The sequence below is a fragment of the Melozone crissalis genome, unplaced genomic scaffold (assembly GCF_028551555.1).
Source record: "Melozone crissalis strain CALT ecotype California unplaced genomic scaffold, PUWL_Pcris_2 ptg000007l_1, whole genome shotgun sequence".
NCBI lineage: Eukaryota > Metazoa > Chordata > Aves > Passeriformes > Passerellidae > Melozone > Melozone crissalis.
This window is the reverse complement of record NW_026535785.1, coordinates 2532591-2559948: the sequence shown is the minus strand read 5'-3', so window position 1 is coordinate 2559948 and position 27358 is coordinate 2532591.

Below are 27358 nucleotides of genomic sequence, written 5' to 3'. Positions count from 1 at the left end.
TCCCCTCTCTTCCTGGAACAAGAGAAAATTGGGAGGAAATTGCAATGATTTTTTTCCCCCTTAATTAATTTCTTTCGTTGCCAAGGGGAAAATCCAAATGCTACATCCAAGTCAGACCCTGGGAAGTTTTTTAATGGATTTATCCTTAAAGTTATCACTGTCCCTTCTGATGCCCAGCAGTGCCCAAAGCACAAAGATGGAACATGAATTTTACTGGAAAATCCCACTGATTACAGCCATGCTGGAAAAAGACAGGGATGAGAGGGTTGGGATTGTTCAGCTTGGAGAAGAGAAGGCACTGAGGAGAGCTTGGAGCCCCTTCCAGTGCTTAAAGGGCTTCAAAATTCCTGGAGAGGGACTTTGGAAAAAGAGCTGGAGAGACAGGACAAGGAAGGGAATGACTTCCCACTGACACAGGGCAGGGCTGGGTGAGATACTGAGAAGGAATTTCAGTATTAGGAGCTAGATCAGCTTGAAGATCTCTTCCAAACCACTCCATGATTCTGTGACTAAGGGAACGAAGCCAGACCCAGCTGAGGAGCTGATTTTTGAGATTTTTGACATTTCCCGCAGCAGGGTTTTTATTCACCTCCCGATTTCCCGGGAAAAGCAGAGGTGGGCTGCATACTTTAAGGACTGATAAGGGCAAAAAGGAGTCCCTACAGCCTGAGCCTGACCTCAGCAGTGGTGTCTCACTTCCACCTTCTCCTAGAGGATCTGGGCCTGTTGCAATTGCACTCTCAGTGTTTTCTGCGCCTCCTCCGCTCCCATCCCGGCCTCTTTCCGAGCAGGAGCAGCAGATAAGTGCTTAATGAGTGAGCAGAGCGCATAGTTTCCCTGCAAGAAGCATCTCCCTGGGTTCCTGCCAGATTCTGAGCCTCTCCCCCGTGCAGACCGCCCTGGCAGGCAGGAATTAGCAAGGGATTGCAGAAACTTCCCACCCGACAGGAACCCGCAGATTTCCACTCCTAAACCAACCTTTGAGGGGATTTTTTGGGGGGAAAAAAGCCTGGCAGTCCCACTTTGGAGCTTTGGGACACACAGAAAAAAGGGATCCCCGGAGTTTAGGGAGCTGGGTTTGTTAATTTTGTTAATAGTTGGAGCAGAGGAAGGCTTGGCCTCCGTTCCTTAGGTCACAGTGACAGCAGAGGAAATCTGGCAGGGCCACGCTGAGGGATGGAGATTGCTCTCCAGGGTGACTCCAAAAGGCAATAAAAAGAGAAGACAATAAGGAGAGAGATAATAAAAACCCTCCAGCTTTTGATTTTCTCCCGGCAATGCCAGGCTTTTCAGGAAGGCCTAATGTTTGCCTACAGATTTACTGTCCCCCAGGCACAGGGGGCAAAGGGACAGAGGTGACGTGACTTGGCAGCTCCAGGCAGGGATTTGCATCCCAGCTGAGCAAAAATTGGTGGCTGGATAGAAATGGAGTCAGAATTATCTTTTCCCCTGGAAAAGGAGCAGGGCCTTAAATCAGAATTATTCCTGCTGGAGGCAGGTTTTGCTCCCTGTAACAAACATCAGCTTCTTCTGACAGGAGTAGGAAAGGCCCTGGACAAACAATGCCACAACCCCAGGGCATGCAGTCACCAGGAATCCTTGGGATGATAAAAGCTGAGGTTGGCAATTCCAGGGGCCAAGAGCAGCTCCAGTTGTTCTCCTTGGCCTCCACCTCAGCAGAATCTCCTTCCTTGATGCAGCCACCACCCAGAGCTCAGCTCAGTCCCACAAGCTAAGCACACAATGGGGGTAAAAAACCTAAATACAAAATAATCACAGAGCCTTGAGAACCATCTCTCCTTGGAGGAGGGCTTGGCTGTTCCCATGAGGGATGAACCAGGGTGGTGGGATCTGATTCTCCTCCATCCATGAACGCCCACCCAGACTGGGCACAGGTGAGGGAGGATGAGCAGGTGCAGCCAAACCTGGACAATGAATTCCTCTCACCTTCCCCAGCCCTGGCTCTCCAAACCTGTGTGCTGGACATTCCCAAGGGATGCTCCTGGAGGAGAACCCAGCCTGTGGCCCAAACCCTTTGCTGATGATGCTCCAAGGACAGCAATGGGAAGGGATGGGATGGGATGGGATGGGATGGGATGGGATGGGATGGGGATTGTGATGTGGAAAAAACAAAAAACATCTTCTGAGAGGAGATTGGGAGGTTTGTTTTCACACTTCACTTTCTCTTTTTTCTTCCCCTTGGTACAGGAATGTCTAAGTAGATAAATTGGAAAACTTTGGGATGTTTTCTTTCAGGGCAATTGAAATATTATGCTGATATTAAAGAATTATGGAATTCCATTAAAAATATGAAAGGAGAAGGCTCAACTCATTCTTTTTTAAATTCTCCTTTTGATATAATTTGGTGAAATGAAGGCCTTCTCCTTCCTGAGAGGGATTAGATTGCAGCAAAGCCATTTCCTATAGAAAGCTGCTCTGCCTGGCTAACTCTCCTGGCTAAATTCCACTTTATTTTTAGTTAGCCAGGCAGAGCAGCTTTCCATCAGATTCCATTAGATTCCATTAGATTCCATTCAATTCCATTCGATTCCATCAGATTCCATTAGTCCCAGGGATCATGGAATTACAACTCATGTAATTCCAATGGAATTATGGAGTAATGGAATCCCAATCCTCTGGATTCCATTAGTCCCAGGGGTCATGGAATTACATTCCATGTTACTCCAATGGAATTATGGAATGGACTAATGGAATCCCAACCCACTAGATTCCATTGGTCCCAGGGATCATTGGAATTACATGGACAATGGCCAATGTCATGGCTGGTGGTGAAAACACACCACATGGAGCACCCAAGGTGTTCATTACTGACTGTTCTAGGGGAAACCCATCCATGAGTTGAAAAAATCAAACATTTATCCTCATTAAGGTGAGGATAATATATAAATATTATATATATTTATATATAAATATATAAAGAAAAACATTATTGGTTTTATTCCATTTTATTGCTTTTTTGGTGGTTTTAGTTGGGTTTTTTTTTGCCAGTGCTCTGCAACCACTGACTCTACCTCAAAAGCCAAAATTTTTCTCCATCTTGACCATGTTTTGGATGCCCCCAGTGGGGTGACTCCATGTCATTCACACACTTCATAAACACTGCCAGAAATGCCTGGATATCGGAAAAATCCTAAAAAAAAAACCCAAGCAAAACTAAAAAATCCCACGCCTTTTAGCCATGGATGTGTGGAAAAACACATTAATCTTGCAGAACACGGCCAGCAGACAGGAGCCAAAAGGTTGCCACCGGGGTGTGGTGAAGGGGAGACATTTCCATGCTATTGCTCAGCAGGTCACAGCAACAGGATGCTGATAACATCCTGCAAACTTCCTCCCTCAGCTGGCCTGGAAAAAAAAGAAAAATCCCGAAAATGAAGGCCCTGAGGCACATCATGAGCAGCCAACCATTCACAAATTCATCTTCTGGGAATGGAGGGTTCCAGGGCAGGCTGGGGATAGGGAGATTTTTGCTGGTTTAAAGGGGACAAGTGGGAAGGGAGGAAAACAGGGGGAAAAGGAGGAAAAAGGGGGAGAAAGGGGGAAAAAATGGGGAAAAAGGGGGGGAAAGGGGAGAAAAAAGGGGGGAAAAGGGGGGGGAAAAAGGGAAAATTAGGCAGAGCTCCATGGCCAGCAGGACTTTGGGGTGATGGCTCATGGATCACAGTGCTGGCACAGCCGTTCCTTTTATTGTTCCAGGTGGATTTGACATGGAAAAGAGGTTTTTTAATAGCTGGGTTTCCACTTTTTCCTCGTCCCTAAGAGCTCAGAGATGTTCAGTGTTATCCTCTCAATCCCACAGGGATAAATCCAGAGGAAGGCAAAGCAACAGGAGAGGATTTCTCCCTCAAAAGGCAGGAGATTCCACCACATCCAACACCTTTAAAATCCGTAAAATTCATTCAATTCAAGCTTTGATGAGAGCTGAGCTGGATTTCTGCAGTGCACTCAGGCTGATGGCAGGGGGCAGCAAGAATAAAATTGTCTGCCCAGAGCACTGAGGCATTTCTTTTCCCCTTTTGCAAAGGAAAACACAAAGAGGGGCTCACAAAGAGAAGCGAAACCTGCCTGCAAAGGAAAACGGCTGAGAATAAAAACCTAAAAAAAAAAAAAAATCTAAATATATCTCAGTTTGAGCAAAATAATTTCCTCCAACAAGGTCACTGAATTCCAACTCACTCCAGTCATGACACTTGGTTCTCAGGGAGGGTGGGACAGGAAGGTCTGTGAGATGCCAGGGGCATTCCCAGAGCCCAGGGAAGAGGATTTTGCCTCTGAACAACACTCAGTTCCCGCAGACCCATTTCCAACCATTTCTTCTCTGTTTTTAACTCTCACCTCCAAAGAAATGGGGAGGTTCTTCAGGAGGATGAGGGACAGCACTGCTGAGGGGATTTCTTCTGCTCTGAGCAGTGTCACCAGTGCTGGGCCTGGCTCAACCACAAACCTGAGCTGTGGGGACACCAAACGTGCCACAAACACAGGGAAAATGCAGTCTACCCCTTAACATCCTCAATTCTGCTGAAGTGGATGAAAATTGTGGAATTATAGAAGGGTTTGGGTTGGAGGGGATCTCCAAACTCATCCAGTGCCCCAGACTGGATGAGTTTGAACTGGATGAGTTTCCAACCTTCCCGCAGACCCTGCACAAGCCATTTCCAGCCATTTATCCTCTGTTTTTAACTCTCACCCCCCCAGAAATGGGGAGGCTCTTCAGGAGGTTGAGGGACAGCACTGGTGAGGGGATTTCTTCTGCTTTGAGCAGTGTCACCAGGGCTGGGCCAGGTTCAACCACAAACCTGAGCTGTTTGTTTCCAGGGAAGGAGCAGCCCAAAATGCACCCAGAGGGATCAGCCTTAGGGTGGATGCAAGATTTATTATTCCTAATTTATTGTCCTAAATTATGAAATTCCAAAATAATCATTACTAAATTATCATTTTGCAATTTATTACTCCTAATAAATAATCTGCAAACAAAATTATTTCCTGCGCTGTTTTGGCAGTTTTGGCTGCACATCCCAAAACTCCAGCTCCAGGCAGCTTTGGCACAACGGGAGCAGCCTGAGACTGTTTTGTGGGCACTGTAAAACCTGACACAGGGAGACTCGCTGATCCTTAAAAGGGATCTTTTAATCCATCAGTTAATGCCCAGCACGCAAGTATTTGCACCCCTGCATGGCACAGTGCTGCTTTTCCCAGAAAATGCTCAAATTCTCCCTATTTCCCCTCATCTCCCCCCATTTTTCCCTGCAGCAAATAGAAAAGTTCAAGCACTCGGGCACAGCTGCTGGTGTCTGTCCAGTCCCAGGGAGGATGGAGAAGTATTAAGCCCTCAAATACTGCTTTTTACACATTTTCTTCCATTCATATTTCCCAAATTTCCACCAAAACCGGCCACAACAATGCCCAGCTTTTGATCTAGGAGTGGGTCAGGCTCCAAAACCACCAGGCATTTTCTTGGAGAGAAGAAGAAAGAAAACCCTGCCTGGATTTTGCCATCAGGAGAAGACCCCCATGGCTCAAATTTTGGATGCTCAAATTCTTCCTATTTCCCGTCATCTCCCCCCATTTTTTCCCTGCAGCAAATAGAAAAGTTCAAGCATTCAGACACAGCTGCTGGTGTCTGTCCAGTCCTAGGATGGGGAAGGGAGGATGGAGAAGTATTATAAACTCAAATACTGCTTTTACACTTTTTCTTCCATTCCTATTTCCCAAACTATCCCTAATTTCCAACAATGGAGAAGTATTAAACACTCAAATACTGCGTTTACACATTTTCTTCCATTCTTGTTTCCCAGACTATCCCTAATTTCCACCGAAACAGGCCACAGTTCTTGATCTATGAGTGGGTCAGGCTCCAAAGCCACCAGGCATTTTCTTGGAGAGATGAAGAAAGAAAACCCTGCCCGGATTTTGCCATCAGGAGCAGACCCCCAAGGTTCAGATCCCAAACCCACCCAGTGCCATTCCCGGTGACGCCAGCGGGGGGAAAGCAGAGCCATAAACGCCATCCCTGCCCTGAGCCGGTGCAGATCCCTATCGGAATCAAAGCCTGGATGTGTGGCAGGGAGCCTTTGGTGTTATATGGCACCCAGGGCAGCTGTGGATGTCGCCTTTGCAGGAATCCCAGGGGGAATTTAGGGAGCTGCTGTTCCTGCCCCCATCCACACCTCGGCAGCAGGGTGAGAGGTGCCTCATAAAAGAGCAGGGTGGGGGCAGATATGGATCTTCAAGGAGGGAAATTTGGCAGGAGGGAGAAGTAAAACGAGGAGGGAAAGAGGGAGAAAAAAAGGGAAAAAAAAAAAAAAAAGGAAGCTTTGAAATCAAAGCCATGGTTGGTCGCAGCTGGAGGTTGGGGAGATGAGAAGGGAAGGGTGGGATGGGAAGGGAAAAGGGAAAGGGGGAAAGGCAGCCCTGGGATAGGGGTGGGGTTGTTGTTTGGTTGTTTACACCTTTTTGAGGTGCACACACAGACACCACATCAGGCCCAGCAGACACAGAGTGCTGGTGACTTCCAAGGAGATGTCCTCAAGGAAAATCCATTTGGCTCCAGTGCCTGGGAGCTCCTCTGCTTAACTGATCACCCCAAAGCATCAATATTCACCCTATTAATATGTGGCGGAAGTGCAGCAGAAATAAGCCCAAACCTGGAGGGAGGGGTAGAACATTTCATTTATACTAATTTATATATTAATTTATATATTAATTTACATATTAATTTATATATTCATTAATTTAAAAATTGTTTTTCCCTCCACCCACCAGGGTTAAGAACCTCGAGGTCAGGCTGAGGATGCTGGTAGCTCGCTGCCCTGTGTGAATCCAGCCCCACTCCTCCTGCACATCCCCGTGCAGGAGCTGATTTAGGATGGCATTCAAAGCCTTTGGCTGTGCCAGGAGCAGCGGCTCAGCTGTGCCAAAGGAGAGGGCGAGGAGCAGGAATGGGGCACACTCAGGTGCTGCCCTGCCCCTGTTCCAGAGGGTGGAGAGCATCCTTTGGTGTGCCAGCTCTCATTGCCCTGGGTGCAGAGCATCCCTTGGTGTGCCAGCTCTGATTTCTCTGGGTGCAGAGCATCCCTTAGAGTGCCAGCCCCGATTGCCCTGGGTGCAGGGCATCCCTTGGTGTGCCAGCTCTGATTGCCCTGGGTGCAGAGCATCCTTTGGTGTGCCAGCTCAAATTGCCCTGTGGTTGTTGCTAAGGGCAGCCCGGAGCAGCTGAGCTGCCGGCGAGCCCCTGAGGATGTGGGGAAATTATCCAGCTCGTTTGATGAAATCCTACCCTGGCTGGCGGAGGAAAAAGCCGGCAGCGAAACAAATCCTGCCTGGGGGCTCTGGGATCGGATTAAAAACACGGCAGCCACTTGATGCGAAGAGCCAGCTCGGGATGAACTCAGGCTGCTGGTGCACAGCTGCCCGCTCGTCTGTGTGCTGGCAGAGCTGGGATGGACCGGGAATTGTCAGTGTCATTCCATCATCCTGCCCTGGATGGGGAATTGTCACTGTCATCCCACCCTGCTGCCTCCGACACCTCCACTGTCCCCAGGCAGCATCGGGAGGGAAATGGCTCTGTTTAATCGAGCACTGGGTGTGAGAGGAGGGGAATGAGGTGATCCTCAAGTACCCTTCCAGCCCAAACCAGCCCAGGATTCTGCGGGCACAGCTGTGGATCCAGGACTCACATCTGAGGCTCATCCCTAGCAGCTGGGTGTGTGTGGGGGCACCACCACAGACATCCACAGCGTCCAAAATGCGCACGGTGTGTTCAAACCAGCATCCAAAATGTGCATGGTGTGTTCAAACCAGCACCCAAAACATGAGTAACATCCTTAGAATGGGATGGAGAGCACCCAAAATGTGCACAGCACCCTTGGAATGTGATGGAGAGCATCCAAAATGTTCACAGCAGCCTTGGAATACAGTGGAGGGCACCCAAAATGCGTACAGCACACTCACTGTGTTCAAACCAGTACCCAAAATGTGCACGGTATCCCGGGAATGTGCTGGAGAGCACCCAAAACGTGCACAGCACACTTGGAACACAGTGGAGAACACCCAAAATGTGCCTAGCACCCTTGGAAGCTGCTGGAGAACACCCAAAATGTGCCCGGCACCCTTGGAACGTACTGCAGAGTGTGCTGTGCACATTTTGGATGCTGGTCCAAAATCCCACAGTATCCTTTGGGACGTGCTGGAAGACACCCAAAATGTGCCTGGCACCCTTGGAAGCTGCTGGAGAACACCCAAAATGTGCCCGGCACCCTCGGAACGTGATGGAGAGCACCCAAAATGTGCACATCACCCCCGGAACGCCCTGCAGAGCCCGCAGGCTCTCCCAGCCCTCGCAGCACCCTCGGCTGCCGGAGGCTCCGGCTCTCACTAGAGGGAGGCAGAGCCACGAGAAGCCGCAGGAGGAGCTCTGCGGGCAGCCCGAGCATCCTCAGCCTCTGAGGATGGGCTGAGCTCCTGCTCCTCCTGCCCGAGGCGTTTCCCAGAGCTGGAGCTCCCCTGGGCTTGTCTGGCTCTGTTTTGGGCAGCTGGGGTACCCCTGAGTTCCTAAATCTCCCTCAAACCCCTCATCCCTCGCATCCTAAAAGGCTGGAAAGTGCCAGCACCGCTCACCCAGGGATGCTGGTGAACACACTCACCCAGGATGAAAATCAGAACACTGAAGTTTGTCACCATCACATTCTCTGGAAAAATCCCTTTGCCCAGGATTCTTCTCTCGGGAAGATGAGAAGCCTCAGAGAAAAAGGAAAACAATAATTATCTGATTTGTTTCTCCTGTGTTTTGCTGCTTTGGAATGTGTTTGGACATTATTTATTAACTGGTCATTATTTCACTGGTTTCATGTGAATTTTTACTAATTGGCCAATCAGTGCCAAGCTGTGTTAGACCCTGGAGGAGAAAGTCACAAGTTTTTCATTATTATCTTTTAGCTTTCTGTCTGTATCCTTTCTGTATTCTTTAATACAGTTTAGTATAGTATTCTTTAATAAAATATAGATCATAAATTAATAAATTAGCTTTATAAAATAATAAATTAGTCTTCTAAGAACATGAAGTCAGATTCATCATTCCTCCCTTTGATAGGGGTCACAGAAAACATCACAGAGGGGTTTGTCTCAATTCCTTCCTGAAATGAGTTTGATTTGGGATGTGCAGAGCCCCAGGTTGGAATGAGCCCAGGTTTGGCAGAGCCCTGGCTCCATCTGATCTCATCTCCTTCCATTCCTGGAAGTGCAGAGAAAAATCCCTGGGGATAAGTGCCATGGGGATTAAAGCAGGAATTCAAGTGCTTTGGGACCCAGGTCATTGCTCACAAGTGCTTTAGAGCAATGCTTTATTTCCCCTAATTTCTATATTTTATTTTTTATATTATATTTATTTTTAATTTATATTTATCCTTATATTTATACTTATACATGTATATGTTTATATATTTATATATTTATATATTTATATATTCATATATTCATTTGTTTATATTATGATTTTATGTTTTAGTTATATATTTATATTTTGTATAATATATTTATAATTTTTATATTTTATATAATTTTGTTTATATTTTAATATTTCCCCTTTTTTTTCCCCTAAATTTATTATAAAATTATGAATCTGTTACACCCAGGCAATAAATTTGCTAATTGGCGGCCAGAGCAGGAAGGAATTGAGGAATAGAAGTGATAAATCCATTTTCCTGTAGCACCAGGACTTCCTGAAGAAAAAATAACTATGGAGCTGCTGGGAAATGGCCTTTTAAAGAAGGCAAAATGGGTAGAAAATCAGAAAATTGAGGGGCTTACCTCAATTCCTTCTCCAAATGGGTTTGCTTTGGGATGGGTTTTAGCTGGGACATTAAAGTTTGAAAAGCTTTATAAAGAGTTTTATTCATAGATACACAGGTATTATGTTGAGGTATAAAATATATATGGATGGATATAAAAAATCCAAAAATAAAATATAAATGTGACCACTCTCCCCAGGCTTTCAGGAACAAGGAGCAATTTAAAAAACCCAATATAATTTCTAGGTTAAGATAATCAGAAACTTACTTGCCAGACTGGGACACTTGTTACACATTTAATGATTAGATGATACTCAGAGGGATAAAGAATAAAAAGTCACAGAGACTTGATGCAAAAGCCCTTTTTTAAGCAAAATCCTGAGTGTTTCTGAAGAAAAGCAGATATTTAAAAATCAATAGGGGTAGATGGTTCCACTTCCCCTCTGCCTTAGGGAAAGGAAGAGCCCAGGGAAGGAATAAGTTAAATTTTTAAGGAAGTCTGACCAAAAGGTTCGATTTTGAAACCCCAGCGTGCCTTTTCTAGGCTGATTTAGGGGAAAAAGCAGAGTTTCTGCTTTCTCATTAGCACTCAGGGGGACATTTGTGCTGCTCATTTCTGCCAGGGCTGCACCTCCTGCAGCTGAGGCTGGTGCAGAATCCCCCCCAAAGCAGCTCCCATGGGAAAGGCACCTTTGGAGCTCCTCTAATCCAACATCCCTGCAATTAACAGCAAAATTTTCAACCAGTTCAGGTTGCTCAAAGCCCTGCACAACCTCACCTTGAAGGATTTTAGGGATGGAGCAGCCACCAGCACTCTGAGCAATAAACAGCAGAGTTTTCCCATCCTTTCGGAATAATGTTCCTCCATTTATCCAGTTATTGTTTGCAGAAAGTGCAGCTCCCATGGGAATGCACCTTTGGAGCTCCTCTAATCCAACATCCCTGCAATCAACAGCGACATTTCCAACCAGTTCAGGCTGCTCAAAGCCCTGAACAACCAGGCCTTTAAGGATTTTAGGGATGGAGCATCCACCAGCACTCTGAGCAATAAACACCAGAGTTTTCCCATCCTTTTGGAATAATATTCCTCCTTTTATCCAATTATTGTTTGCAGAAAGTGCCTGTTCCCACCAATATTCCAGATATTCCCAGTGGTGCAGCCAGCACAGCTTTTACCTTCTCCAGTGCTGCTCTGCCTTTCAGCACACAGAATTTACAGCATATTTACAGTTTATATATATATATATATATATATATATATCTGTAATATACAGCATATTTACAGATATAATTTACAGTTATATCACCAAAAAAAAGTGATTTTTACCCCCACTGAACCCAGCCCAAAGCGGGTGCACAGTCAGATTTTGTCAAACCCACACAAGCTGTGTTTGTCCCCAGCTCAGCAGCGCATCCCACAGAAAGAGGAAATGGTTTGGAGGCTGCAAATCTTCTTTTTTTTTTTTTTTTTTTTTTTTTTTTTTTGCAGATGAACCGAGTGTAAATGAAATGCTGACCAACAGGGAAGGGAGTTTTGCACTGGGAGAAAGTTTAGCAGTGGTCAAGCAGTTCCCACGGGTGATGCTGTGCAGGAGGGGGATCAGCTGTGCTGCAGGGCATGAGGTTTGGGGAGGAAATGCTGCTACAGCGCTGCCTTGGGGTGCCCTGACAGCTTCAGAGCTGGGATTTGGTGCTGGATTAACCAGAACTGGGATTTTTCCCTTGGAGAGCAGCAGGTGATTCCTGCAAGCAGGCAGCTGAGCAGAGGTTTGAGGTTAAACCCTGTGCCTTGAGAGCAGGATTGAGAAAATTATTTATTTTTAATTCAGAGCTTTGCCTGAATTGCACCTCAGATTAGGGGATTTGAAGTGAATTTTTGGCTCTGGACACCCAATATCAGCCCCTATGGAGCACCTGGGTCCTGCCAGAATTCCAGCCCTGCTCTTGTGGCCAGGTTTGCTTTGGTGAAGGAGGAGGACGCTGAGGAGCAGCATCCCAGGAGAGCTGTCCCAGGGCTGCTCCCATTCCCTGTGGGATGGAGGAGGGAAGGGAGCTCATCCCAACACTCCCCTCCAAACAACTTATTAATTTATTTATCTATCAGCTCACACAGACACTTCTCTGCTTTTCCAAGCAGGAAACTCCTCCCAGCCTTCCAGCCCTGCTCCTGTGGCCAGGTTTGCTTTGGTGAAGGAGGAACACTGAGGAGCAGCACCCCAAGGTGTCCCCTTGCAGCTGTCCCAGAGCTGCTCCCATTCCCTGTGGGATGGAGAAGGGAAGGGAGCTCATCCCAACACTCCCCTCCATCAGCTGCCCAACAATTTATTTATCTATCAGCTCACAAAGACACTCCTCTGCTTTTCCAAGCAGGGAACCCCCAAGGAGGGTCAGAGAGCAGAACAGAGGGGACATCACCATCCTCACCCCCATCCTCACAATTCTGTGGTTTTATGAAAAAGGAGCCTTGGAGATTTGAGGACAATTCCCCAGGTCCTTGCTGGGACCATCCCTGAGGATGGGCTCTGCCAGCAATCCCCTCCCCAGCTGCCTTAGAGCAGCCCCAGAAAGGATTTCTGGGCTCCCACTCATCCCCCTCCAGCCCCAGGATCAGGGAATTTATGCTCCATTGCAATTCTTAAAGAAAATCTGCCAGCAGCCATTAACTCTGATAAGGCTCCCCCCGGGGGCTCAGGCAGCTCTGGCTCAGGAACAGCCTCCTCCAAGCGTTTCCAAGGGATGCAGAGCACATTTCAAACGAAATCCAGGGAATTTGCTGCCCTACCAGCTGCTGGAAGCAAAAAGGAGCGAGCAGCTGGCTCAGCAAACACCTCCAGCCCTTGTAGGTTACAGCCTCGCATCAGCTGCTCCAACCACTGAAGCATCAGGGGAAAAAAATAAATAATCATGCTGCAGCAAGAGCATTTTCTTTCCTCTGCTCCTAATTAGCCTCATTAACCACAGCAAGGTGCACTTGTGCTGAATTTAAAGGGTTTGTGGTTAAATAGGTGTGTGGGAGAGGTGTCTGCATAAAGGTGAGCATTGTCTGCTGACTAAGAGATAGAAATTGGATTTTAAAAGCTGTTTTAGGAGCAGGGCTAGTGCTGTTGTAGGTACATGGAATAATTCTGCTAATTGACTGTGGTTTCTAGAGATAAAAATACAAATAGAAATACAAAACAGAAATATATAAAAATACAACAGAAATACAAAATATATAAAAATACAATAGAAATACAAAATATACCTTTCAAAAAAATCCCTAGGAGAGCCACAGCAGAGAAGTGTTTTTGCTGAGGGGACTTTGCTGTTTCCATTTCAGACAGAAAATTTGTAAGGGACAAAAATGAGCCCCAACATGAGAGGGACCAGCAAGAAAACCATCCAAGCCCAGGTCCCTGGTTTCTGGGATGTCTCTGAATGTGTTGTCTCTGACAAAAACTTGCAGCAGATTATGAAATTATTAATAGAAATTATGCCCAAATTTATTTTTTGTATGATCTGAGCTGAGGAATAAGCTCAGGGGGGGAAAGGAGGTTGACTTTTAACCTCCAGAGGTTCCTCTCAACCCTAAAATTCTGTGGATTTTATGAAAATGGGGCTTGGAGATGCGAGCTGAGATAATTCCCCCATCCCTGAGGATGGGGTCTGCCAGCCCCTGTCAGAATGTGGCCCAGGTGTATCAGCAAGGTTTCCTCAGAGCTGCAGAGCTTCCCTGCAGCAAAAATAAATCGCTTTTGTGTCCCTCCAAGGCAGCCAAATCCCCCTGGCTGGGAAAGGGTTTCAGGGTCCCCGATGGAGGGAAAAGTCACTGCTTTTCTGTGCTTGGAAAGCGATTTTTGGGAGTTTTCAAGGCAGAGGCAGCTGGGTGCGAGCAGCCACTGGGTGGCAATCGCCATCCGGCAGCGCCGAGCATCTCTCCCTTCACCCCGCATGCAAATATGGGAACATCTGGCAGCGAGGACTTGTAAAGATAGCCCTCAGCTAAGCAAATGCAGGAACAGGGGTTCAACCAAGCTGTCATGTAGTTAAAGCGCTTTTTTTTTTTTAAATATAATTATGCCTATTTTTTTTTTCTCTCCAATGCTCATTTGCCTGTTGTTGTTCACCCCGCTGCATCTTGCTGGGTTTTATGGGCTGTCTGCAGGGGCTGTGGGGTGGCACAGTGTCACAGAGCTGTGGAATTGCGTTGGAAGGGACTCTGAACCCCATCCAGTCCCAACTCTGTGCCACAGGCAGGGACATCTCCCACTAGACCACGCTGCTCTGAGCCCCATCCATACCCATCTTCATCCTGCCAGGGGAAAGTGCTCCTTGTAATTTGAATTATCCTTAAAACTCTTGATTTGCTCTCCCTGGCTGTTTTCAGGGATGAAGGTGGTGGTGAAGGTTTGTTTTCAGTGCGGTTCAGGGATGAAGGTTTGTTTTGGGCAGGGTTGGGTGCATCTTGGGGCACTTGCCAGCATCTTGGGGCACTCAGGCAAGAGTCAAGAGGCTGCTCTGAAATGCAGCCAAGGCTTTTGTGCAATTGCTCCTCGCTCTCTGCAGGCTGGTTTGGGGTTAGGGCTGGAGGACTGGGAAGGAAATCTGTGGTCTGGGAGTCTGGGGCTTGCTTGGGCTGGGAGCTGGGGTGGATTCTCTGAGCTCCTGCAGCCCTGGGTAAATCCCTGCATGTCCCTGGACTCTGCTCACAGTGGGACATCAGCACAGTGCTGGCCCAGGAGGAATTCTGAGCACAAGGGAATATCTGAAACACCCAGAGAGCTTCAGCTGGGCTTCCAGCAAGTTTTGTCACTTATCCTGCAGAACAGCCCAGTTCAGACCCATACCCTGGTGAATTCAAGCCTAACTCAGCAAGAGACAAACCACCACACAGACCATTCCTTGGGCTGGCTCTGCCCAGGTCTCCACTGCAGCTTCCAGAGCTGCTTCACCACCAGTGTTCCCCTGAACCACACTGGCAACAGACCTGCAACCACCACCTTCATTCCTGAACCAAATTGACAACAGACCTCCATTCCTGAACCACACTGAAAACAAATCTTCACCACCACCTTTATCCCTGGACCACAGTGACAGCAAACCTGCAACCACCTGAACCACGTCGACGACAAACCTTCACCACCACCTTCATCCCTGTCACATTGATGACAAACCCTCATCCCTGAACCACATTGACAATAAACCCTCTACCACCACCTTCATCCCCGAACCACATTGACAACAAATCTTCATCCCTGAACCACACTGGAAACAAACATTCACCACCACCTGCATCCCTGAACCACATTAACAACAGACCTGCAACCACCTTCATCCCTGAACCACAGCGATGACAAAACTTCATCACCACCTTCTTCCCTGAACCACACCAACAACAAACCTGCGACCATGACCTTCATCCCTGAACCACAGTGACGACAAACCTTCACCACCACCTTCCTTTATCCCTGCCTCACACAGATACCTCAACCAGCCCTGGGATTGTGCAGCCAAGGCTGGGTTTGGAGAGCCCCAAGATGTTGGGTTGGTGGCCATGGAGAGCACCTCAGAGCAGACACCCAGAGCCACCTCTTCCCCCTGTCCCCAAACCACTGCCCAGGGGGAAGGAGGCATGGGACAGCATCACTGGGGTGATGGCAGTGAGTAAGAGGCTGTGGTTCCCCTCTGGGTTTGTGGGGCCAAGCATCCATGGCTGCGATGCTGCGATAGGTCCTGGGAGCCACCACTGTGGTCAGCACTGCAGAAATAGTGCAGTGGAGCAGGCAGAGAAAGTGCAGTGGGTGTTGGAGAGAGGAGAACCAAGGAACTGCTGCCACAGGACAGCTCAAGGTACCTGGGGCTGGGGCAGGGGCAGGGGCATGGTGGGACAGGGAGGGGTGGGATGGTGGTGGTGATCAGCTCCAGGGTTGCTGGTGCTTATCTGAAATGGGGAAAAGGGGAGATTGGAAGGAAGGGTGGATATGAGGAGGAATGGGGAGGAAAGCTGAAGAAAGGGATGAACAGAGCAAGGTGAGACCTGTGTGCAGCCACCTGCAAGGTGCATCTCTGTGGGCCTGGATGGACTTGCCAAAGGAGCCAGCAATGGACTCGATGCTACCTGGAGAATCAGGTGAGGGGGCACCAAGAGCCCACTCCAGTTCAGGGAAGGAACCACAGGCTGCCAGCCTCACTCCTTCTGGGAGGTGGTGGAAGCAAACCTCCCCCAGCGTGGCAGCCAGGGTTCCTCAGGCTGGGTTCACCTCTCCTGGTCACAGGTGGCCCCGCTGCCACCCTGAGCACACAAACAAAGCACGTGTTTGTCATCACCTCAGTGACAAGAGCCCGTTTCCAACTCCAAGAACAACATTAACCATAAAACCATCTTGTTCTTATTGGATGAAGGCACCAAGTGAAGGATTTGCATGGGTGTGGCATTCCCAGAAGGGGTGAGGCAAACATCTCCTCTCTCTGTGCTCGTGGACACAAATGCCCTAAATCAGCTGTCACATTTCTCATGCTAAGTGTTAAGAGAAAAATATCTCCATGGCTTACAAGAACTTTGCTGGTGACCAACATCTGCTCCCAAAGGATGGCTGCCAAAGTTTCCAGGAAACCCTTCAAGCCTTTTTTTATCGTATTTACTCGGTGTTGTAACTCAGTGCTAGTGGCGCTTTTGAGGAGAATGTCTCAAAGGATTAAAGCCCTGCTTTTAAAATCAGGCAAATGATCTAACAAGGGTTAGGTGGAAGACATGTTCAGGCACGAAGAGACTTTGTCCTGCTGGATTTTCAGACATGGATCTGCAGATTCACTCAGCCACAACAAACTGTTGCTCAGGCTCTCCTAACCTAGAGGATGACAGAGGTTGATTGAAGGTCTGGTTTTTGGCCAACTGGGCCTCCAGTTGTTCCATTTCCAGCTGTTACCCCAGATAACATCAGCTGCTTACGGCTGCAGAGATGGCTTCACGTGAGGTGTGTACAATTGTTTTTCTCAACCAACCTCACCATCAGGTCCTTCCTGTTACCCTCCAAGAGCTGCTATCTTGGTTGGCATCAGCTGGTTGTGTCTGCAGAGAGGTTTCATGGGAAGCAGGAGCTCTGTGTGGCTGTGCCCATGTGGAAGTGAGGGCCCTCCTGCAGTTTCATGCAGGTGGAACCAAGAGCAACGGGAGGCACCAGCACCGAAAGTCCTGTCTTGGTTTCAATGGTGAACCACATGGTTTTGTTGTATTGTTTTTATTCTCAGGCCCAAAAATTACTCCCATCTGGTTATTTCCCCCGAAACCATCGCGAACCGGCACTCAGCCAATCGGAGCGGGGCTCCTCGCCCAAAATTCCGTTCTTCCCTTTTATGGTCACGATCTGGTCTCTCCAAAGATAAAAAAAGGTAGGCACGGACCACGCCAAGATGCGGGCGGTTGGTTCCACATGACAGGTTGTCCCGTGACCCGCTCCCGTCAGGCCACCGCAGGGCCAGAAAAGAGGAAAGAACCCAGCGGGCAGAAGGTGAGAATAACAGTTTTGAGCTCAAAAAACCAGAGTGCCAACAGACATCTGAGGTGGTGAGACACAGAGAGCTCTGGGGGCGAGGTGTCAGACCCTCTGATCACCCCTGCTAATGACCACACTAATTGGGGCCTGGAAACATCACTGAGTGCCATAACTGGGACTGGGTGTGGTTCTGGGGAGGTTTTCAAGGCTTGGCCCAGAGTTGGGAGCTTGTTGCTCTTGTTGTCCAACTGGTTTGGGAGGAGAAATCTAACGGAGACAGCTTAATCCAATGAAGAAAGGGTTTTCCTCCTCCCAGCCATGATCATGGGAACTGGCAGACATTGATTTCTGTTCATGGGTTCACACTTTGATGGTGTTTCCAGCCCTCAGCCTCAAAGGCCTTGGCATGCAACGCCTCAGGCCCACCTGGGTCAATTCACGATCAAAGCCTGATCTGAACCTTGTCTGCAAATTCAGTCCTGGCTGATGACAACAGAGGTCAAACCCCACCACCAAGTGCCAACCCAAACCTTCCCAGAATCAGAGGTGTTTGGATCTTCAGGTGCTTTTTGAGCTCTTCCTGGTTCCCAACCAGGAGATTACACATCAGTCTCATCCTGCTCTCAAGAGGAGGCCGATAACCAATGAGTCAGCAAGGAAACCACTTTCACCCTCTGACCCTGAGCAGCCTCCCTGAGGGCCTTTGGGAGCGCTGGATTCTGACAGGATTTGCAATTATTTGCTCTTTTCTAGCAGGATGAGCTACCAGGAGTTGTGGAGGATCAGGGATTCAAGTCCTGGTCTCTGACCAGATCCCCATCCACCCACCAGTACTCACCACTCAGCTGCCTCCTCCTGCCCTCCAAAAAATGCAGAACATTTCCCAAGCACAATCCCTTGTCATAGTTTGTGACTTTCTTAATTCCATTCTCAGACAGAAAAAGAAACAAATTACTGGAAGAGGCAAAGCACCCTTAGAGCAACATTTGACTCCAGCCTGAGCCAATCCTTAATCTGGGGCAGCCCTGGAAGATAAACAGATAAACGCCCTGGAACGTGTTTATTCCCGGCACCCCAGTGTGTTTCCTCATAGTGATCATATTTTAAACTCCTCTCCTGGCATGAGTGCATTCAAGTATTTGGTTAGAAGGCAGATTCATCTGCCAAACAGGAAAAAAAGAGGTGGCATTGCTTAAAGAGGATTTCATGGAAGTCGTGCCTGGCCCAGGCTGAGTTTTTGTCAATTAAAAGCTCTGGAACCAAGGCAGGAAATTTGGTATTAATGAGCAGGGGAGCAGCTCTGAGTTTCATCAGGCCTTCTAGGGCAGCACAGGCACCCCAAAGCTGCAGAGGAGATCTCATTTCTCTCATGTGCTGCTTCTGACAGTCCCATCATGTAAAATTAGAACATGGGAAGTTTCAGGAACGAATTCTCAAATGTGCTTCAGTTGCAAGAAGTAGAAGAAATTAATACCATGGGGAAAATTTCCTCCCAGGCTGAAACTCTTGCTTGACGAATGGAGAGAGAAATTCTCTGCCAAGTCATGGGCACAGAGAGTGGGGAAGGGTGGAGGAGGGTGAATATTTAATCTACTTTTAATCTCCAAAATTCTTGACTCAGACTTTCATGGCTCTTCATACCAAGAGTGCAATTCCTGCTTTGCCAATTCCCCCTCGTTAAAGGGATGCAACGACAGGAGAGGCAGGAACAGAAGGAGCAATTCTGGGCAGCCTAATCTGCAAAGCCTGGGTAATGCCACTGTATAAATTCATGAGCCCATTCCTCTGGGGAGCCAGGCTTTAGTGCCAAAAGATATTGCAGAATTACAGCAATCAGAAAACAATAAAGAGCTTGGGAAAACGCTGATGAGGGAAACCGGAGAAATTAGGGTAGTTAGAAAGACAAATGAGAAGGAATAAAACCCAGGTATTAAATACTTGGTGGGAGGCAGGAGGTAGATTAAGAGCTGTTTTCATGGCTTGGACCCCGAGCACAAGGAGCCTTTAGATGAAAGGAATAGATGGGAAATCAAACCCCCCCAAAGGGCAGCATTTGCTCTTGGCAGAGGTAATTAGAGCAGGGAGTTCAGGCTGGAGCCACCATCTGAAGAGGTTCACTTGAGCAGGGAGAGAGAATTCCGCGTGCTCTGCCATTAACAGCAAAAAGCAGCTCTGAAAGGGCTTTCAGACACCCAGCCCCCTCCTCTCTAGCTCCTTTCCTTTCAACATCTGCAGGGAAGCAGCTGCTGGACCACAGGGCTGAAGCAAGAGCCTGATGGAGCATTGGCCAAGAGAGACCTCAACCACAGCAGGGACTGCTGGCACCCACGGGAGGCTTCCCCCACAGCCTTGACCCACTCTGTCCTGGAGATATTTCAGACCAACCCCATTATTCATCAACCCTGTGGATGACCCAAACTCAGCAGATTTCTGGGAACCCAGCTCTGTGACAGCTCATTAATGTTTAACTCCAGATTAGGGGCTTGCTGCTATCAGAGCACGGGGGAGGAAATATTGCCCTGAGCCCTGATAAGAGATAGCACATCCCGCTCCAGGAGTTAAATAATCAGGGATTAAATAATCAGGGGTTAAAAAACACACTGGAGCTGATGGAGTTTATGGCCTGACCGGCTCACTCTTTGCCTCATATTGATATAATCCTATAAACCAAAGAAGAAAAGTGAGAGTCTCTTATTGCAGTAATGGTTAACAAGACCAGAGGGAAGCACAGGTAATTATTCACCCCTTTAGGATGAGTTGTACAATATTGGTTAAATTTTTTTTTTCCCTGTAAATCTCCAGCTCCCAGAGTCCTGTCATTACATGAGAATATCACTCTTCCTTTTTTTGAGAAACAAGAACTGCCAAGGCTCCCTGAATGGAAGGACAAGACACAAAAGGGTATTTTTTGCAAAAACTGTGGCTTTTAACCTAATTTTTCTGGGTTCTCTTGGAGCTGACTTGTGGAACTCTGAGACACCTTGATTTTTTTGCGCAATTCCTGAGCTTGGCAAAAGCACAGTGAGATGGTGGCCAGCAAGATAAAATAACGGAGGTGATTAATGCTGCCTCTTTAATTCTGCTAAACTTTATTAACAGCTTGACCTCAGCAGGCAGGAGCTCGAAAGTGAAAATAAAAGCCAGGACAAAGGTCACTTATTCCATGCTGGGAGGGGCAGAATTTGCTTGGCTTTCACAAATACTCTCCCAGAAGTTTTATGAATGACTTGTCGGATTTCTTGGTGACTCTCACGTCCCCAAACAGCCTCCAGCAGCTGGGAGCGGTCCAGATCCAGCACTCAGGGATGCCAAAGTGGGACAGACACATCAGGGGCATCCCCATGCCTGCATCACAGGCTGGAAATGGGATTTCCTCCACACTTCATTGCAAAACTTCCAGATGAACAAGTTTTTCTGGGGCAAGAAGGGAATGGCTGCAATCCCTGCATTTCCAGCCTCTCAACCTCTCCAAACATCAGGAGGTGACATTTGAAGGGGAACAACCCAAACACTGAGGACCTTGACATTCAAAGCTGCATTGCGGATGTCCTTCTCTAAACAGTATTTTTAGTTCAGGAGCAGCAGCTCCATCTGCTTCTTCCTCCTTTCCTATAAGTTAAATAAAACCCAGATTCCTGGAATCTCAGCTCCTCGTTCAGCTACAGTTTTAGAATCCCATCACGTTTTGATTTTTCTCCTTCTGGTCCCATCAGTTTGCTTTAATACTAAAGGCCAATTTTCCAGCAACCACAAGTACCTGGAATTTAGGATCTCATTTTCTCCTCTGTTATTCCCCTCTCTCCAATCAGCAAAACGCTTTCCTTCAGATGAGGAGAAAATGTCACATTGTGCAGGGCTTCTATCACAATCCTGGGGGCCAAAGGACACCTGAAATAGGGTTTTTTACATTAAGTGACACTTTTTAAGTGGTAAAAAATCACAAACATCTGTAGATGTGCCTGATGATGTCCCAGCCTCTGCCCCATCGCCTGGGGGTGCCACCAGGTCTGCCTTGGAGATTGGCATGTGCCTGGTCTGGAGCGGGGCCACCTCACAAGTTTTGCCTTCATCTTCTGTGGGGTTTTTCTGTTCTTTGGAAGGTTTCAGGCAGAAATAGTGTTTCCCCAAGCCAAAAATAGGCTTTCAAATGTGTGATTATTTTCAGGGTGCCTGCAGAGAGAGAGAGCTGCTGTGAGAGCCATGGTACAGCAGGGACACATCCTTCCCCCGCTGCTTTGGGCCAGTATTGGAAACACCAATAAATCAAAGGAAAAAGGAAAAATTGACGGCAATTTTTGGGAATAACAAAAAAAACTCTCGTTCCCCCTGGTGTAGCTGTTCATACAAAATGCTAGGAGTTTGCTTGACTTTGAATTGAGTTTTTTGAGGTGCACCAGCATCCTTGACAGGAAGCATTCCTTACGCTTCCCACCCTGCTGCTCTTTAGCAAGGTTTGACAAAGGGGTTTGCTCCACCATCCAAGCAAAGCCAGGCAGAGGCCGAGCAGAGCCGTTTGAGCCCTTGCAAAGGCCCTTCAGCCTGGCTGGGCTGTGTTTCCTTTCCTGGGAGGGCAGCGGAGGCAATGCCAAGAGCTCACAAGTGGAGTTGCACAACGCCAGGCCAGCGCCGGCTCCCAACCGTCAACGCCGGCGGGAGGGGAGGACGTGCAAAGCCTTCTGTGGCCCCCCCCAAGGCTCTTTTTATACTTTAGAGAAGTTGGGTTCATCCCTAAGTTCCTCTCCCACAGATTGTTCCTGTTGTTGTCGCTGCTCCGACCTCGCCGATCATGTGGCTGCTCGGGGTGACCTGGGCGCAGCCGAGCTGGTGCTGGGAGCTCCTGGTGCCTGTGCTGGGGACACTGGGGACACTGGGGACACACTGGGGACACTGGGGACGCAGACAGAGGTCCCTGTGGCCCCACAGCCCCGTGCTTTTTGCCTCCTCACCATCTCCTCGCTTCACTTTTAGCTGACTTGCCACCTATCTCTGGCTGAATGCTGTGGAGCTCTTGATGGTTTCATTGAGGTGCAGTGATTTTCCCAGCCGTCACAGCTGGATATGCCATGCAAAATTCACAATGATAAAACAGAGATAGATCTCAGCTTTGAGTCTGTGGGCTGTAAAAAATCATGGCAAATAATCCATGTTTACTTGGTGTGGGGTTTTTTCTTTAAACTCTCTGTCGTCATCTCCTTCAAAAGTCAAAAAAAATAAGGATTAGACAGAATTAAAACTTGGAGACAAATAGGATTCCAATTCATTACAATATCCAGGCTAATCTGTTCAAGAATAATTTAAATATCCCACTCAACATTTATTAAAACTGTAGAAATCTTTTGAGCAGAATTGACAGTCCATCCCTTTAGGGAACTCACTCCTGCTTTAACTTCCTAAATACAAAACTCTCTCTGTTCCTCTACCTCCTCTACCTTGGCAGCTGTGCCAGGGAGAACCTCTGGCTCCCAGCACCCCAAAAAGCTGTGCCCAAGCAGAGAGAAGGGATTTTCTTTTTGAGGAGCATCCCTTGAACAAGCTTGGCAGGAAGGGCAGGGTCGTGCTTGAAGGTGAAGCTTTCCCTCCTGCTGCTGGGTATCTTCCTGATTTTATTTCCTTCATCCTGCCTAGGTTCAAATTCCCGGTGCTTTGGATGCAATAAACCCTGATTTATTTGTGGGATCGGGTTGCTGGAGGGCTCAGCCAGGAAACTGAGCTGCAGCCCTGCTTTGATGCACACCTGGGCACGGCCACCCCTCTGGGTCCCAGGAACTGAAGGGGACATCGAGTTGTGGCAGAAGGGACAACACCCATGGAATAAATGGAGCTCAAAGAGACCCACAAGGGTCAGCACTCCTGAGCATGCTCAGGACAGCCCCAAGAATCATTTCAGGCTCTTAAGAGCGTTTTCCAAACCCATGTCCCTGCTCCCAGGGCAGGCAGGGAGGGCTTTAACGCCCAGAGCAAGCACAGTCAGAGCTCTGCTGTGGAACAGGTCATTAACAGGTGATTAGGCAGCGTGATTAATGAGGCAGGTCCTTGGGATGGCTCTGGGACAGCGATTCCCCCAGTGCTCCATTTGGAGCTGCTGGGCTTGGATGGGCACTCGGGGATCTTTTCCAAGGTTTCCAGTGCTGGTGGTCAGTGATGAATCCCATTCCCTTTGCCTCCCACCAGCTGCCAGGAGCACCAAGAGGATTTTAGCACAAAAATCTATTTTTCTGGGGGGAAAAAACCCCAAAGAGCAGAACAGACAGTGGAGCATCCCACCCAAATCCATGCCCTGCAAACCAGCAGGTGCAAACCAGCCCATCCCATCTACTATTTGAAATTTTCCATGCCAGTGACCACTTCCTGCATTAAGTGGATCGATTTTCAGCACAATTCCTGATGCAGGGAGCAGTCGGTGAGTCAAAAGAGCAAACTTGGTTATTATATAAAACAGGATGAACAATAATAGTGGTGAGACTCTGACCGTGCCCGTTGCATTTATGGCTGCAGCACGTGGGCAAGGGGATTAAGGTGTGCAGGAAGGAGGGACAGAGCAAAACCAGCCCCAAATTGTGCAAAAAAAGCCACAGAAAAGGAGTGGTGGAGGGGTTTTTTGCCATCTCCCAGTGATGCCTCGAGAAGGCTGAGCTAGAACAGAGGCTAGACAGAGAATAAAGAATAAAGCAGGGATTTATTAAAAGGATCTTCTCAATGGATCCACCTTGGGCAGCACAAGGGCCCAGCCAGGGCTGCACACAAGGTGAACCAAAATGGTCCCAAAATGCACCCAAGATGAACCAAAATGGTCCCAAAATGCTCGAGCGCTCCCGGGGTCTCTCCCTGGGATCAGTTCTGCTCCATTTGCACCTTGCAGTTCATTGTCCCATTCCAGCTTTAGCCCCTGCAGTCCCACCCTGCTTGTTTTTCTCTCTCCAGCCCACGGGGTTTGTGCTCCTGGGGCTGAGATTTGGATCATTTATCCTTGGTGCCCAGCTGGAGCAGGAATTGTTTTGTGTCCCTGCTCTGTGCACAGAGCTCAGCATCCCCTGATGTGAACCCAGACCCACACACTAAAGCAGCACAGAGTGTGAAAAACAGAAAAGTTCCAACCTGAGGCATCATCAGCCCCTGACTGAGCTATGGGAGGTGGTGATGGAGATCTGCTCCTGGTGCTGCAGAAGGCACCAGAAGCCCCAGCTGGGATTGTCACTGATGTCACAGCAGTGGGAATTTATGGCAGCAAAAAGAAAATCATGGAAAAGTCGTGAAATCAGAAGTTTCAGGGTTTGGAGGAAGGGGCAGGGAGATGGTTCCCAGTGGAATGGCCTCTCCACTGAGCCCCTGACGCTTTCCATGCTTTGAGCTGCAGAAAGCCCATTCCAAAGGCCCTGTGGAGCTGCTTCCAGCCTGCCAGAACCTTCCCTCACTGGGATTTTCTCTGCTTTCTCCGCGTTTTCCCTCAATAACACATATTTGCTCATCTGGTTTTTGCAGGACCTTCCAGTGGGGAAAGAGCAATGAGGATTTGGGGGAGTGATTTTCCACAGCCGTAAATCTTTCTCTGGAGAGAGGAGCTCTCTGAGGCAGGGCTGGATCCAGTCAGGAGCTCTGCCTGTGTAGGGATGGAGGATTGAATCCTTGATTTCAGTCTTTGGATTGAAATCCCCACCTTTTGAGGACTTGGAGCCACTTTCTGCCTTCACATCCCTGGCAGAGACAGGGATCTCCCAGGAGAGGATTCCCCATCACCCTCTGAACAGAGGCACCACCTCCACAAATTGGGATTGATCCCCAATTCCAGGTTCCTCCATCACTCAGGACCATGGAAAGTCACACCTGCTCATGTATTTATATTTTTTTGTTAATTTTTTTCCCTCTAACAACAGCCTGTGGTTTTCCCAGTGACTCAACACAGGCTCCTAGCAGCTCGTGCCAGGCTCAGCTCTCAGTCAATCAGCCCTAATTAACACTGACTCTAATGGTTCTGTGCATTCTTCCTGTTCAGACAGAATATTCCCACTGTTCATTTCCCAGGATGTGCTTGTTGTTTCTAGCCAGATCTTTTCCCCCATGAAGGGGGAATCCAGAAGGATTTGAAGCTCCTAATTTCAGAGATTTGCTTAGAAGTCATGTTTTTCACGCTGCTCTATTTATTACAAATAGAAAACCACATTTTTTTCCAAGCAAATACCAAGAATAAGCAGCTAAAAAAGAAACCAACACCCTGAACAAGTCCCTGTGATCTCAGCTCTGTGTTTTAGCAACACTGGAATTGGAATATTTGCATTTTGTAAAGGCGTGAGCAAAGTTTGTTAGCAGCAAAATAATTCCCAGGCTCCCTGTAAAACCCTCAGTACAAACATTCCCACCTCCAACCATCCAGAGGGTGGAATTTAAAGGAATCCACACAGAGAAATGTTTTTAGCCCCTGGAAGCACCAAGGAAATATTTAATACACGTGGAGGGAGGGATTTGGCTGGGGAAATGCAGCAGGGAATGTGGGATCAAGGAATGCACCAGGGGCTGTCCACAATGATGATCCACATAAATAGAGGGAAAAAACCCTCTGGATTTGTTATTGCTGAGCTTAATCTTGTCTGGAGGTGCCTGTGGAGGGTTTGTGGGTTAGAGGGGGAAAGATTTAAGGATTATCACAGCCTGGAAGGGGGGTAGTGTATTATTTATGGAATGGTTTGGGTTGGAAATGGGCAAGTGTAGTTATTAATTGTTGGGGTGTTGTTGGGGTCTCTAGGACGAGGTGAGAGATGAGAATTGACTCCAAGTTCTTAGAGAGCTGATTTATTATATTATGTTATGGTGTTATGTTATGATGTTATGTTGTATGTTATATTATATTATGTTATGTTATGTTATGTTATGTTATGTTATGTTATGTTATGTTATATTATTTATTATAGTATAGTGTAGTATAGTATAGTATAGTATAGTATATTAAAGTATAGTATATTATTGTATTGTATTGTATTACATTATATTATTACACTACATTACATTTATTACATTATATGAAAATTATATAGTAAAATTATACTAAAGACAGAGAGAAAGGAAACATCAGAAGGCTCAAAAAGAATGATGATAAAAACCCCATGACTGACCAGAATCCCCACACAGCTGGACTGGGATTGGTCATTAATTAAAAACATTTTACATGGAACTAATCCAAGATGCACCTGTTGGTAAACAACCTTCAAAACACATTTCAAGCAATCAGATAATTATTGTTTCTATTTAATTTCTGAGGCTTCTCAGGAGAAAAATCCTGGCAAAGGGATTTTTCATAAAATACCACAGTGACAGGCAAGGACACCTTCCCAGTGGATTTGAGAGCCCGCATGTTTATTGGGAGCAGCACAATGTCCCATCCAGGCTGCTGGAGAGCGTCCGGAGGCACCAGGGTGATCAGGGACCCCACAGGTTTGTGGGGAGCAGCTCAATGTCCCACCCTAGCTGCTGGAGAGGCACCAGGGTGATCAGAGGGATGGAGCAGCTCTGCCCTGAGGAAAAGATGGGAGAGCTGGGAGTGCCCAGCCTGGGAAAGGGAAGATTCAGGCTGGTTTAACTGGGGCCTCAAGGGAACCCACAGGAAAGATGGAGAGAGACATAAAGAAGAGAGACTTTGGGCAAGAGCTGCAGTGACAGGAGGGGGGGAATCGCCTTACACTGAGGGGACAGGGCTTGATGGGATTTTGGGAAGGAATTCTTCCCTGTGAGAGTGCTGAGGATCTGGCACAGGTGCCCAGAGCAGCTGTGGCTGCCCCTGAATCCCTGGCAGTGTCCAAGGCCAGACTGGATGTGGTTTGTGGCACTCTGGCACAGTGGAAGGTGTCCCTGCCACAGCAGGGCTGGAACAAGATGAGATTTAAGATCCCTCTCATCCCAAACCAACCCATGGCTCATGATCCCACTCCCGGTGCTGCTCTGGCTGTATCCCCTTCCCACTCACCCTCAGACCCCCCTTTCTGTCCAAAAACCACACCAGATCCATCCCAAGTGTCATCTCAGTGCCCCTTGGTGCCCCACATAGCCCACCCCAGCAGCCCTGGCGCGTCCCGGCCGGGAAAGCGGTCGGAA